General features: G+C 33.3%; 1 protein-coding gene across 15 annotated transcripts in view; it reads right to left on the bottom strand.

The window, feature by feature from the left end:
- The window catches only part of Lingo2 (leucine rich repeat and Ig domain containing 2), a 1224968-nt gene that overhangs the window by 684935 nt on the left and 526416 nt on the right, over nt 1-13617 (bottom strand). For all 15 annotated transcript variants that reach the window (XR_015440039.1, XM_087183798.1, XM_021252956.2 and 12 more), the window contains one exon: nt 954-1034. The gene's annotated coding sequence lies outside the window, so the exon portion shown is untranslated. The remainder of the gene's footprint in view (nt 1-953; nt 1035-13617) is intronic.

The following is a 13617-nucleotide window of genomic DNA, read 5'->3' as shown; positions in this document are numbered from 1 at the left end:
CCTCCCTTCTGTTATTGTGTGAGCTGAGACAGGCTGGAAGTAGGCATGTTCTTGTTCTAGAAGCTCATTTTTTCAGAGGAAAATTGTATGTGACTACTCCATTTTTTGGTCTTCATGTGATGCTGTCCCATGAGTCTCCCTTTCAATAGATTAAATGAGATACTTCATAACAGTTACTGGCCAAGCCTTATCTCTCCTGGAAATCATGGACTCTGAGTTACTTTATGAATTTAGAAGGTAAGAAAAAGCAGTACTTGCAAATGTTTCCATATTCTTTCAAACAACTGAAGTACACATGCAGACAAATACAACTTTTGATGCTCAATCAATGATTAAGAGTTGAGAAAAGCAAAGGTTGAGAAAGAAATAAGACTTTCTAAGAAAAAGTCACCCAGTCACACATGCTTAGAGCAATGCAAAGCTACTAGATTCATTAGGATTAATGACAGAAAAGAAGCTCAGAAGTAAGAAGTTCTGTTTTAAGTTTATATTTTTATATATACTATATTACTATCCATGTCATATGTATTCATAAGGAGACATTGTTAGTCTTCACACATTATGCCCAACATTTGAATATACCATATATAAAGAAGCACCTTGATCCATCACACACTAGATTTAACTTTAAACATAATGTTAAAATGGTGTCTTTAAAAGACAAAAATGCCATTAAGTGAATACACAGAGTATACAGATTATCTGAAACATACGACATATGACACGTATTAGTATAAGGGAGAAACTATAAACTCAGCAATGAACTGTCCATATATCAAAAACTCTCCCAGGCACTTTGGGGTCCATAAATTAGAGTAACTACTTAATTTAATGTATGATTAAATTAAAGAAAAAAGTACCTGGCTTCTTGGTATAAGGGATGTAAGTTTTAAGTCACAAAATAATAGTTCATTTCATCTTGAAAATACAATTAAAATAAATTCAGAATTTACCTCTGATGTTTAAAAATCCACTGGATACTTTAGGAGCACTTGCAGCTCATGACACAGCTTTCCAGTGGAACTGTTCAATTCCTACAAATAAATGTAAAAGAGAATATTCAGAGCTATATATGTCTTTGTAAATTCATGATGATTAGCCATGAAAATTTTATCATTTCACACTGTCATTTAAAAAGTACCTCCCTATGATTGCACTTAGTATGGCTATTGTTAAATACACAATACAGAAATGAAGATTACATCTATCTGGAACTTGTAAAACTGTAGAGCAGACTCCAGATTATGAAATACTACAAAAAAAAAAATCAAGTCACTCAAATGCAGGTTTTCTTTAATCTGGGAAAGACTGTTGTACTATGAATAAAAGCATTTGTAACTGAAATGTTTTCTCATTATATATACATTATATCATAAACATTTTTATAGTCATAACAGTATGTGAGCCATAGAGCATTTTGACTCTTGATTTAGTTTCTATCATCAATTACATTAGCAAAATTTTAGTAGGAATATGTATGTTGTATCTAGGATTTTCTTACAATCTATTTCAATGATCTTTGAAAATAACTTTATAAAATTATCTTTTATTTATTAGTACATATATGAAGTATATAATGTTTACATTCTTTGTGGGCAATTGGTAAATATACACAATACATATTAAATCCTTTTTTAACCCCTTTCTCTCCCATTACCCCTCCCCTATCTCTTAAATCTCTTCTACTTGCAAAAAAATTAAAATGATAAGCAAGATATATAAATATTTTGTTGCCGCTCATTGTTATACCATGCACAAACACATACTATTGGGTAAAAAGGGAACTGTATTGTCTTCCACACTTATATCCCAATCGGTCCAAGCCTCACATGAGTCACAACTCTCAGTCAGCACCAGGGACATCGGAATGCCTTTCCTCTTCTACATGCCCACCATTTCAATAAATCTCTAACCTATTAGTACCAAAGAGTCAATATTATTTAAAAACTGAGTCATAAATACTATAAATATAAAAGAAAGCAACTAAATAAAGCATATTAAAAGGAGATTGTTTCATTAAATAGAAGAGCAAGCTGCCAAAGATATATAATTTAGTAGAAAAAGAAACTAGGTGAAATAAGACAATAAAGCTTAAAAAGGCTCTGTGGAGTGTTTTCTAAACAGAAGTTGAAAGAGCATAATCATTTAAAGCAGAAATTTTCTTCAAGTATGCTGGCCTAATAAAGTGCAAAACTATGATTCCTAAAAAGCAAATAAAAAATTACAATAATGGTGTATCACGTTCTGTAAATCTGTGTTAAATGGTAACATCCAGGGCCATACATGGTCATAGATTTTGTGATACATTAGATCCTCTCATTACAATGAATTCAGGAAAACCTGGAAAGACACTGATAATCAAATCTTGTTCAAATCAAATATTGTTCAGAGGGAATAGAGGAAAGGAATGAAAAATCAGTTTCATAAGAACGGGTGAGTGTAGCTTAACTGAGCCGGAGCAATATTTAGAACATAGAATATGAGGAACTATACCCTCAACATTTTTATTGACATATACAATTTCAGGTAAGGAATAAAATTTAGACTACAAAAAAAAGAAGAGAGAGATTGATGAATGTGTATCTACAAGCTTTTAGTAGCCAGAAAATACCTCATGCCATATATAAAACAAATATCTGTCCAAATGCTTAGAGTGGTCAATAAAACCACACCTAAAGAAGTCAGTGTACCTAATAAAATAATGTGAGCCAATCTCATAATTATGATTATGACATAATAGTAAAGGGAGAAAATAATGTTCAAAAGGGTCAATAAACTTTCTATGCTAGTAACTTTAGAGGGATTACTATTTTCAAAACTATAGCCAGGCCTTACTTAAAGCCCATTCAAACAAAAGTTGTCTGATTTCAAGACTAGAGATTTGCCAGTGTAATTTGTAAAATTGTTAACGGTTGTTTTCTTTGATTCCCTAGAAGATGAGTATAATGATCTCCAAGGTAAAGCATTAAAGGTAAAGCATGTGAATTACATTAAAGTAATTCAAAAAGGAATAGACTGATCTTTGAAGTTATGCTGGTATATTAGGAGTATCTGACAACAAAGGAAAAAATAACAATCTTCCTGGACTTCAGTGCTACTTGAAGTTTTAAAGGGAAAAAAACACATGGCTACAGTGTTAATATCTCTAAGTAAAAAACACCCTATCATAATGGATTTATATTTCTACCTTTATAAATGTTTCAGAGGGAAACAATTGAAAACCGCTGCTTTAAATGAAAGGGTAGACAATTTTACCATTTTTCTCAGTCTTTTCATTTCAAGGTGGGAGAAAATAAGACTTTTTTCAGAAAAAAAGAATGTATATAGTACATGGCCTCTTCCCTCAAAAGATAATTCCTTTACTTATTGAAATTTCTTCTTTCTATTATAAATAATTAGTAGTATAGGCCATAAACAAAGAGAAAATAATGTTACCTAGCTTCTTATGGTAAAAAGTTCACAACATAAATTTCTTAAATGATCTTGTGAGGCTAATATAACATAGCATCACATAAGGAATATCTCAGTGGTTTGCAGTGTCATGTTTGGAGCTATGTCAGTGTTTTAGAGTGTCACATTTCACATCCTAGAGAAATGGTTTGCCCTACCTAAAAAGAGGGTATCACTTGTATATTGATACTAAATGCTGTGAATTGTTACTTGGGAACCGTATCTTCTCTCAAACTTTAATTTCTTTTTCTTTTTAGGCACAGAATACAAGAAAGAAGAGAAATAACATGGCTACTATATGCCTAGAAATCATTTAGTGATTGGAAAACATTTAAATTATTCATCATTTGTTAAATCTCATGAGATATTGCTGTCCTATTTTACAAATACAGAACTGAGGCTTAGAATGTGATGTGATAATTTTCACAAGATTACACTTTTCCATTACTTTCCACTCCCTCCAAAGTATCAGGAGTAGAGAGCTTTGTCATGAAGCTAGTCAGACTAAATGTTAAATTCCACATAACAGTGCTAACAAAACTTGAAACCTGTAATCAGTTCAGTAGACAGAAGTAAGTGATTTAAATGTATTATCAACATTTCATGGTTATTAAATAAGACTGAAGCTCTAAATAATAGCTTTCCCCTTCTTTTGTATGTTGTTTTGACTTTTTTGAAAGGATGGTTATTAAAATGTAATAACGTTTATATTTTTAATGGTAAGGTTTAAATTTAAACCATAATATGTATAAAAATATCTAATATTTTAAATAAGATATATGGCATAAACAAATAACTGATTAAATTCATGTGATATTTCTAACAAATTGATACCATATAAATGCAAGTTCTTCAAAACAGTTATTCTACATTAAGTTTCATTAGGATAGATAAAGTGGAATATACTATTCATTCAATATTAATTCAAGTATAACAAATAGCTATATAGTTTTAATTCTAACATCACAAAAATTACAAGAATTAAGGTATATAATTTAATTTTAATGTAAAAATTAACTACTATTTGCTAGAGCAATGGAGAGAATGTAGGACAGATAGAGAAGATAGAAAAACTAAATTCACTGAGTAAGTTTAGACTGTTAATAACTAGAACATTTTAATATTAAAAGCATGTATTTTCCAAGTTATAAAAAGCACATTGGCAGTATTGATTGAGCCTCTCTAAAGATTCCACTTAAAACATTACCACAAGCCATACAAGAAGAAAAATTTGCACTTTCACTACATTAAATTCTGTTTTAGTATGAAGTGCACATTGCCTGTTCATTACAGAAAAGCAGTAACAAATGAACACATTTTTTATTCTTCTTTAAGTTGCCTGTTTTTAAACTGCTTTGTTTGGTGGCTCCCAATAGAATGATGATGGTTTCATTCTGGATTGCTTTGGTGGCATACATTTCCTTTTGTTCTTGACTCTTAGAGATGTACAAAGTAAAAATATCAGCATTGTATTCACTTTACTCTTTCAAAACTGAAGAATGAAAGCAATACCCTGTTATCTTTTTATTAGGTCAATCAAGTTAAAACTTTTTATTCTGTTTAAACTTTCAACAAGTTGAAAGTCTACTGCAACTTCAAATTTGTCCAATTGAACCACATATCTTGTTTGGGAAAACTTATTTTTGTAGTATATATTCCTTTAAATTATAAATGGAAGCAATTTTTGAGCCCTGCAGTTATTATAATAATATCTATTGAATGCTTTTCATATGCCAAGCACTGGTGTCTTGGTTACTTTCCTTGTTGCTGAGACAAAATACCCAACATCCAAAGTTAAAGGAGTAAAGGTTTATTTCGGCTCACAATTTGTAGAGGTTTCAGTTCATAGTCAACTGGCTCCAAGGCAGGGTGGCATAGCAGATATCCATCACAGAGGAGAAACGATTCATGGTGTGGCAGGCAGAAGGCAACAACAGCAAGCTTGCCTTTTTTCATCTCTTTATATTCCATCCAGGCTAAAAGGCTATTGATCGGTGCCATTCATACTCAGAATAGGGGCTTCCATTATTCACACTATGAATCCTAGTATTACACCCTTATTTCACATTCATCCACCCAAATTCAGTGACCATCAAAAACCCCCCACCACAAGTGCATGAGGCTTTGGGGGACATCTAGATACAAGCCTTAATATTCCAATCCTGGCCCCCAAAAGACTTGTGCAGATCTCTAAGAGTTGCCAAAGTCCTAATAATTTCAGCATTACTGAAAAGTCCAAGTTAAAAGCCTCTTCTCAGATTTAAGGTAAACTCTTAGCTGTGAGCCCCTGTACAAATGAAAATAAAATAAAGCTAAACACTTCCCACATGCAATGGCACAATATAAACATTACTACTCCAATAGGCACACATATAGGGATAGAAAAGAGTGGAGGCAAAACATTTCCAAAATCCAATAGGACAAACATTAAGTCCCATAGTTCCACGTCTATTATCCAGGGCAATCTGTAGCAAGATATGGATTCTTAAGGGGTTGGGTGGCTCCATCCCTATGGCACTGCTGGTGGTTACAGCTCTCATCACTTCTCTCTTGGGCTGGCTCTGCTCACACCTTGCAGCTTCTCTCAGATGATTCACTTTCCTGGCTTCTCCAAATTTCTGGAGTCTTCACTGCAGCTTCAGGTTCACATTCACAGCATCACACACTGCTCTCACAGGGGCACAGGGCCTGGGCTCCGAGGGCTTCTGAAATCTGAGTGAAAGTCTTCCCGACTCTACAACTCTTGCATTCTTCATGCATCTAAAACCAACACAATGTTAATGATGCCAAGGTCTGCATCCAGCTGGAGCAGTAGCCAGGCTTCCTTCTCTCCTGGATATAGGGGTCAAGTGACTGGAATGCTGCGTGTTTTGAAGCAAATCCCAGAGAACAAATTCTCTAGGCTGCTGCTACTCTGGAACATGGTGCTTTGGGGTTCTCTTCTCAAATCAAAGTCTTTCACCTCTGCAATATTGAGGCTACAAATAGTGGAGCTCTGCTGGTACTTGTGATGTCTTTAGGCCATCTTTTCTATTGTGCTCCTTCTCAGAAACCAGATTCTCCTCTCCTCCATCTTTGCAGTCTGTGACTTTATCAGTGCTTCTTTTCTGGTCAAACTCAAAATATTTTAAATCATTCTGCTGGGCTCTTTGCTACTAATTTTCAACATAGCTTTGGCTAAAAGCCTTTGACAGCAGTCATGTCACTGTCTCAACATTAGACTGCTTTGAAATTTCTTCCTCCAGATCAATTATTAATTGATCACTACCCTTAGTCTCAGTCTGAAGAAAAGTCGCTGGACAAGAGCAAAATGTACATATATTTTCTTCCAAAGAAAGCACACATGGTATTAGTTTTGAAAATCTTTCTAAAACAAAATCACATCTTCTGATGTCTTGTTAATGCTTGAGATGTTTTTTAAAAATTATATGGAAAAATGTTTAAGTACTTTTCAGTTTTGCTTTGGTTGAGTTCTATTATATTTGAATATTATTATAGTTTTTTCCCCTTGCATTGTTTTCTTTGAATAATTTTAATTTCTATATATGTGTGTGTTTAGTGAATGATAATAAAGTTATAAATTAATAAAAAATATAAAAGAAATCACACATGGTCTGGAGTCCAACAGCCAATGGAGTCCTTGTTCCTGAAAGAAACCTCATAGCCTGGTCTTAACTGGATATATTTCTACCAGCATGTGGTCTGCTCTAACCAGAATCTCCTATCAAATTCAGCTTACAGCATTCCAGGACTGCTTATTCAGCTGGCATGTCCAAAGTTTTCCAATCTCTTCCTGCAAGCCACTTCTAGAGGCTTCTGAACTACATGGCTAGTTAGTGTCACAGGAATAACTGCACTTCTCTGGTACTAAAATCTGTCTTGTTTCCTTTTTTCATTGCTGAGACAAAACAGAAGACACATACAAGTTAAAGGAGAAAAGGTTTATTTCAGCTCACAATTTGTAGAGGTTTCAGCCCATAGTTGGCTGACTCCAAGGCAGGGTGGCATGGCAGACAGCCATCATGAAAGAGAAACACTTCATAGTGTGCCAGGCAGAAAGTAGCAAAGCAGCAAGCAGCAGGAGCAAGCCTGACTTCTTTCTGCCCCTTTATATTCCATCCAGGCTATAAAACTATTGATTGGTGCCACACATACACAGGGTGGGGCTTTTATTATGCATACCTTTAATCCCAGTATCACACCCTTAATTCATATTCACACACCCTAATCCAGCCACTTCCAAAACTCCCCAATTATGAGTGCATGAGGCTTTGGGGTGATATCTAGATACAAGCCATAACAACTGTTCTAAAACTCCATATCTATTTTTTCACTTAATTGTCACAATATGAAGAAACATTTAATCCCCATTTATTTTGAGAGCTTTATTTTATTTCAAAGCTCTTACATGAGTTTTCCCTTTTGTTAGAGCAGTCCTCTCTCCATTGCCTCCATTTCCATCTTTCTTTATGCTTTAGTTTCAATGTCACTTCCAAAAATATATCTTATTCTAAATGAAAGTCCCTTTGGATGTTCTACTATGGCTTCCTGAAGTTTTCTTCCCCATCATTTCTCAGAATAATGTCACGATTTTGAGTATATGGTTTATATGCAGACTTACTGAATTTGAATCCTAAAAGCACTGCTAGACTTCATGACATTATTACTTTATCTCAACTCTACTCCAGTTTTCTTACCTATAAAATGAGGTACAAAATTATTTAACAAAAGGATAGTTGTGAAAGCTAAATGATTTAATACAAGTAAGCACTAAGGACACACCAAGTACACAATAACTGTGACAATCATTGCTCAGTGAAATTACATTTATCTGAATAATTACATGATCACATTTTTGGCTTCTTCAAAAAGGTGCAAACTCAAGGTAACCAGGAATCTTGGCTGCACTTTGACCACTACAAACTTGGTGCCTCTCACAGGGCTTTGCTGAGAGACAGCTTAGTAAATAGTCTATGAAATGATTAAATGCATGAATCTATTCATAGAAGGAAGAATCTCTATAAAAGAGATAGAATATCATATGGATCACCCATTTTGGTGTAGGGGGGTCTTTGATGTCTATAAAATAATACAATATATAGCAGTATGCTTCACATGTTAGCAAGCTTCATTGCATATAAAGAAAATCTTAACAGTGTACCCATTCAATCATTTCTCAATTCAAAAAAATTGAGGAATTACTATAAAACATGTCAATAAATTCTTGACAACTCATATATCTTCTTTTATTATTACTATGTTTGGTAATTTGTGAGTACAAAAACTTTGATAACTCACATAAAAAATACTGATATATTCTTTCTGGTTTTATAACTTCTCTTTTCTATTATAAAGGCTACAACACAGTTCCTTAGGGATAGACTTTACTCCAAAACTCTGCTTCCTACATCATTAATCTTTTAACTTTGCTTCTAATTTCCTTGAAATGTTGTTTTAAGAATGTGATCTCTTATTACATAATCAATGACCATGTCCTATAGATGCCTTTCAAAAATGTATTGCTACTCTATTCTAACATTAAAAAAAAGATACATGAATCTTGTATGAAAGAATAACATTAGATACTTATAGTTAATAACTTTAAAAAAATACTTTACTGAGATAAAACTGGGGAACAACTAAATGAGTAAACTGAATTAATTAAAATATGCATTATGTTCTTCTTAGGGCTATTCATTTGGCCCTTTGTATTTCTAATATTATTTGTATATATTTAATTTAATTAACATGATTATATATCTGTCATGCACAACATGTTTTGAAATATGTATATATTATGGAGTGGCTAAATAGAGTTAATTATCATAAGTGTTACTTGAAGTATTTATCAAGATTTTGAGATGAGAACACTTGAATTCACATACAGTTTGCAAATATTTTTCCCATTCCTTAGGTTGTCTATTTATTCTGTAGATTGTTTCCTTGGTTGTGCAGATGCTTTTAACTTTGATGTATTTATTTGACTATTTTCCCTTTTGTTGCCTATGCTTGGGGGCATATACTAAAACTTATTGCCAAAATCAATATGTCATGGAGATTTTCTTTCTTTCTTTCTTTCTTTCTTTCTTTCTTTCTTTCTTTCTTTCTTTCTTTCTTTCTTTCTTGCTAGTAGTTTTATAGCCTCAGATCTTACACTTAAATCCTTCTCTTTTTTTCTCTTTCCTTCCTTTTCTTTTTTTTCCTGCTGTAAATGAAACCCACAGCCTTGCACATTCCAAGCACATTCTAACCCCAAACTATGCTTTCATCCTCTCAAAGTCTTTACTCCATTTTGAAGTGGGTTTTTTTTCTTTCATTAAGTTTATTGGTACATTTTAGGTATACAATACAGTTACATTCATCATGGGGATCTTGTACCTTTACATGATGCATCTTGGTTATTTTTCCCCATTCCCCTGCCCTCCCTTAATCCCCCCACCCTTTCCTATGTACAAAGACTTTGTTTACATGTTTTTCCTTTTCTCATATTTTTCTCTTTTCCCTTCTTTCCTTTCCCCTACCCCTCCCACTTCCCCTACTCCTTTAGATGTTTTCTTGCTATTTCACAATATCAATTATACATTTTGATCCTTCCTCTGCTAGGTATCTTCCCAAAAGAATTAAAAGAATCATACCACAGTGATATATGCTCACCCACATTTATAGCGGCACAGTTTGTAATAGCTTGGAAACAGTCCAATTGCCCATCAACTGGAGATTGGATAAAGATGTGGTTTTTTTTTTATAAAATGGAGTACTACTCAGCCATAAAGAACAAAAAACTAGAGCCATTTATAGCTAAGTGGATGCACACTGAGGCCATACTTTCAAGTGAAATAAATAGGACACACATGTATAAATACTGAATAGTTTCTCTGGTGTGAGGTGTTTTTTTTTAATGGTATGAGATGAGGATCCAATTTCACTCTTCTGCAAGTCAATATCCAGTTGTCCCAGCATCATTTACTGAAGATACTATGTTTTCTCCATGTGCGTTCTTTGCATTTTCAATAAAAGTCAGTTGGATGTAAATGCACTGGTTCATATCCTGGCTCTCTATTCTGTTTCCTTGTTCAATCTGTTTTACTGCAGTACCATGCTATTTTGATTACCACAGCTAAGTAGTATATTTTGAAGTCAGACATTATGCTGCCTCCAGCTTTGTTATTTTTGCTTGATATGGCTTTGGCTACTCAGGGTCTTTCGTAATTCCACATGAATTTTAGAATTTGGTCCTTTAATATCTTAGCCCTAATAAGTGGCCATCATATATATTCTTTTGACAAACTGTGTACTTAAACTTTTCTGATACCAAAAAAATGGTATTATTTTAGAACTTAATCTCTGTAATCAGTTTGAATCACAGGACAGATTTAGTTTCTTCTGGCACAAATATTATTTTTATATTTTAAAGGATGTTAAATAATATTGCTCAATAATTCATTTAGTCATTATATGTTTATTAAAGATATCTGCAAAGGGGTCTAAGACTACAGAGACAAACAGGGCAGGTTAGTATCCTGGAAAAATGCATATATCACAAACCCTCTTATATCAGATATACCAGCAAGTTTTCTGATATAGTTAGTGGAGGTTTGGTAATAAAGTTGTAAAAGTTAGCTCCTTTTAACTTCTTCCTCTTTGAAAAGGGTAAGAAAGTAAAATTCAACCCATAAAATAGTGTCTTCAAAATAGGTATTCCAAATAGCTATAAAAAGTTTTCCATAAAGTTGCAACTACAACAGGCGCAGCCCTTCTACTAATGGAAAGAGAGAGACAGAAGAGAGAGAGAGGGAGAGAGAGAGAGAGAGAGAGAGAGAGAGAGAGAGAGAGAGACTCTCAGATATGAAAGGGGATGGAATGTCTCCAGCAGAGAAAGGGACATCTGCCTGCTCTAGCTGTTGATTCACACAGAGTATCAAACCTATATTAAGTGAATCAATTTTTAAGTTAAATTCATATTTATGCAGAACCACCACATTGTGTTCAAAGTATCTTCCTTTACGATACTTAAGCCTAAAAACAGTATTTGAATAATTATGAAAGAGAATAGAAGGTAACATATAGACTAAAGATAGACTTCTCTTGCATAAAGTTTATGACCAATCAATCCTAATATAATGTCAATGTAGAAGGACTAACAAAAAATTTGATCTAAAATTATATTTGAACAGATAAGGAAGTTGAGATAAAGAATGGTGGAGTGACTTGCTGACAGCAAGTCGAACTAGCAGCAAAACCTAGGTTTCATATCCTAAAATCAGGGTTCTTTGATTTCACCCTCAGAGGATACCAGGGTATATGGTAATGGTGCTCATATTCAGCGTCTTCTTGGAAGGCTGATCCTTGAGACTGACTACTGTCCTGGAAAGCAGAGGTGCAATCCTTTACAAGAAATGTGTGCAGACTCATGCCCCTGTCTCAGTGCTGCTGTTCAGTCACCAGAACAACAGGATGTTACTGTAACCACCAAAGTCACTTTGAGGCAGGTGGAAAAGAGGCTCTGGGACCCAACTACAGTAGCCTATCCTGAACCTGTTCCATATCCCCTGGACTGTTTCTGATGAACACATCTCTGGCCTTGTCAAATCTTGGCTTTAAATTCCACTTCTTGCAAAATAGACTATTTATGAAAAAAAATGACCAAAGTCTGAATTCATTTTTGTAGGTAACTTTTTAAGGTTTTATATACTTCTTATTTATAGACATTGGTTAAAGATCTTGAGGTTTTAATTTGCTTCTCTGAAACTTTTCTTTACACATCATTCACTTTGCCAGTTACTTCTTTGAGACAGTTTCATATTATAGAGGTAATTCTATAATTGTGAATGTATAGTTTGTATCTTTAGCAATATGATTTGAAATTAATAAAATATTGGAATTTTTGTGTTGTAATGATATTGCCATTTATTTTAAAGAATTTACCAGGGCTTTGTGAACTATATTAATGATTTTGGTAAAAAAAAATGAGAAAATTTCTTAAAATAGAAATTCATAGAGTTGCATGTAGGAATAATTTTATGTTAAATTGTAATTACAGGAAGTTTGTTCTATCTCCATGGCAAGTCTGCTTTTATTATACTTTAGTGGTTATTATGTTAAGTGAAATAAGCCAGACACAGAGAGATGAATATTGCATATTCTCTGTCATAGGTGGAAGCTAAAAAGAGTTGATCTGACAATAGAATATTAAATACTAGAAATTGAAAATGATATGGGGCAAAGGTGGGAAAGAGGTGGTTGAATGTGATCAGTGTACAGTGTGCATGAATGGAAATACCACACTGCATTGCACTAGTATATACAATTAATACATTAGTGAGAAAAAATTTTAAAACATAGGAATTAAACTGAGATGTGTTTGAATTATGGGAAGCAAAACATATATTCTCAAATTTAAAATATGCATTTAGTTTGTAGAGTAAAAAAATATTGGTGACAAGCTAAAAAATGAAATTTAGTATTCCTACCCCTGTTGTCCTGACATAAAAAAAAGAACCCATACATATAACTAGAAAAATCAAGATATATTTTTAATACTTTTGGCACTTATTTATGTATTTCCTAATTTACCCAAATCTTTTTCCAGTACGTATACTTCATTTTAAATCAGTTTGGTACTCTTTTGTGTCTGTTACTGAATCTTAAGGTTAAAAGGAAATTCACAATATATAAACTTTCTTGAAATTCCAGGCAATCACCACTAAGTCAGACAAATGAGCCAATTTAATTTTTTAGGTTTTTTTTTAATATTTAGTTTTGTGCCATTCATGTCCCTGTAATATACATGCCAATCTCTTTGACATCTGACGGGTTTTGCATTTTGCTTTTCTTGTTGAAAATACCTTTCAACAGTACTTCCATGGAAAAAGTATAAGCATTTTTCACAATTTGGCACAAATATCATTCTAGTCAATCCTTTTACACCCTCCTAATCCAAGAAATAAGAATATTACTCAATCTCTTTTCTATATCCCTAAGAAATTTGATACATGCCTCTATCATTACACTTAGTTTTATATTATATATATATGGTTTTTATATATATATATATATATCGGGGTTTTTTACCAGTACTGGGGATTGATCCCAGAGCCTTTGTACTTAGCTACAATCCCAGATCTTTCTCTATTTTTAATTTTCAGACAGGGTCAGTAAGTCCCCTGG

Source organism: Heterocephalus glaber, unplaced genomic scaffold (assembly GCF_053883595.1).
Source record: "Heterocephalus glaber isolate CG9 unplaced genomic scaffold, H.glaber_assembly_v1.0 deba00001481, whole genome shotgun sequence".
Lineage (NCBI taxonomy): Eukaryota > Metazoa > Chordata > Mammalia > Rodentia > Bathyergidae > Heterocephalus > Heterocephalus glaber.
The sequence above is the reverse complement of the archived record's forward strand: the minus strand, read 5'-3'. Positions and strand labels throughout refer to the sequence as shown.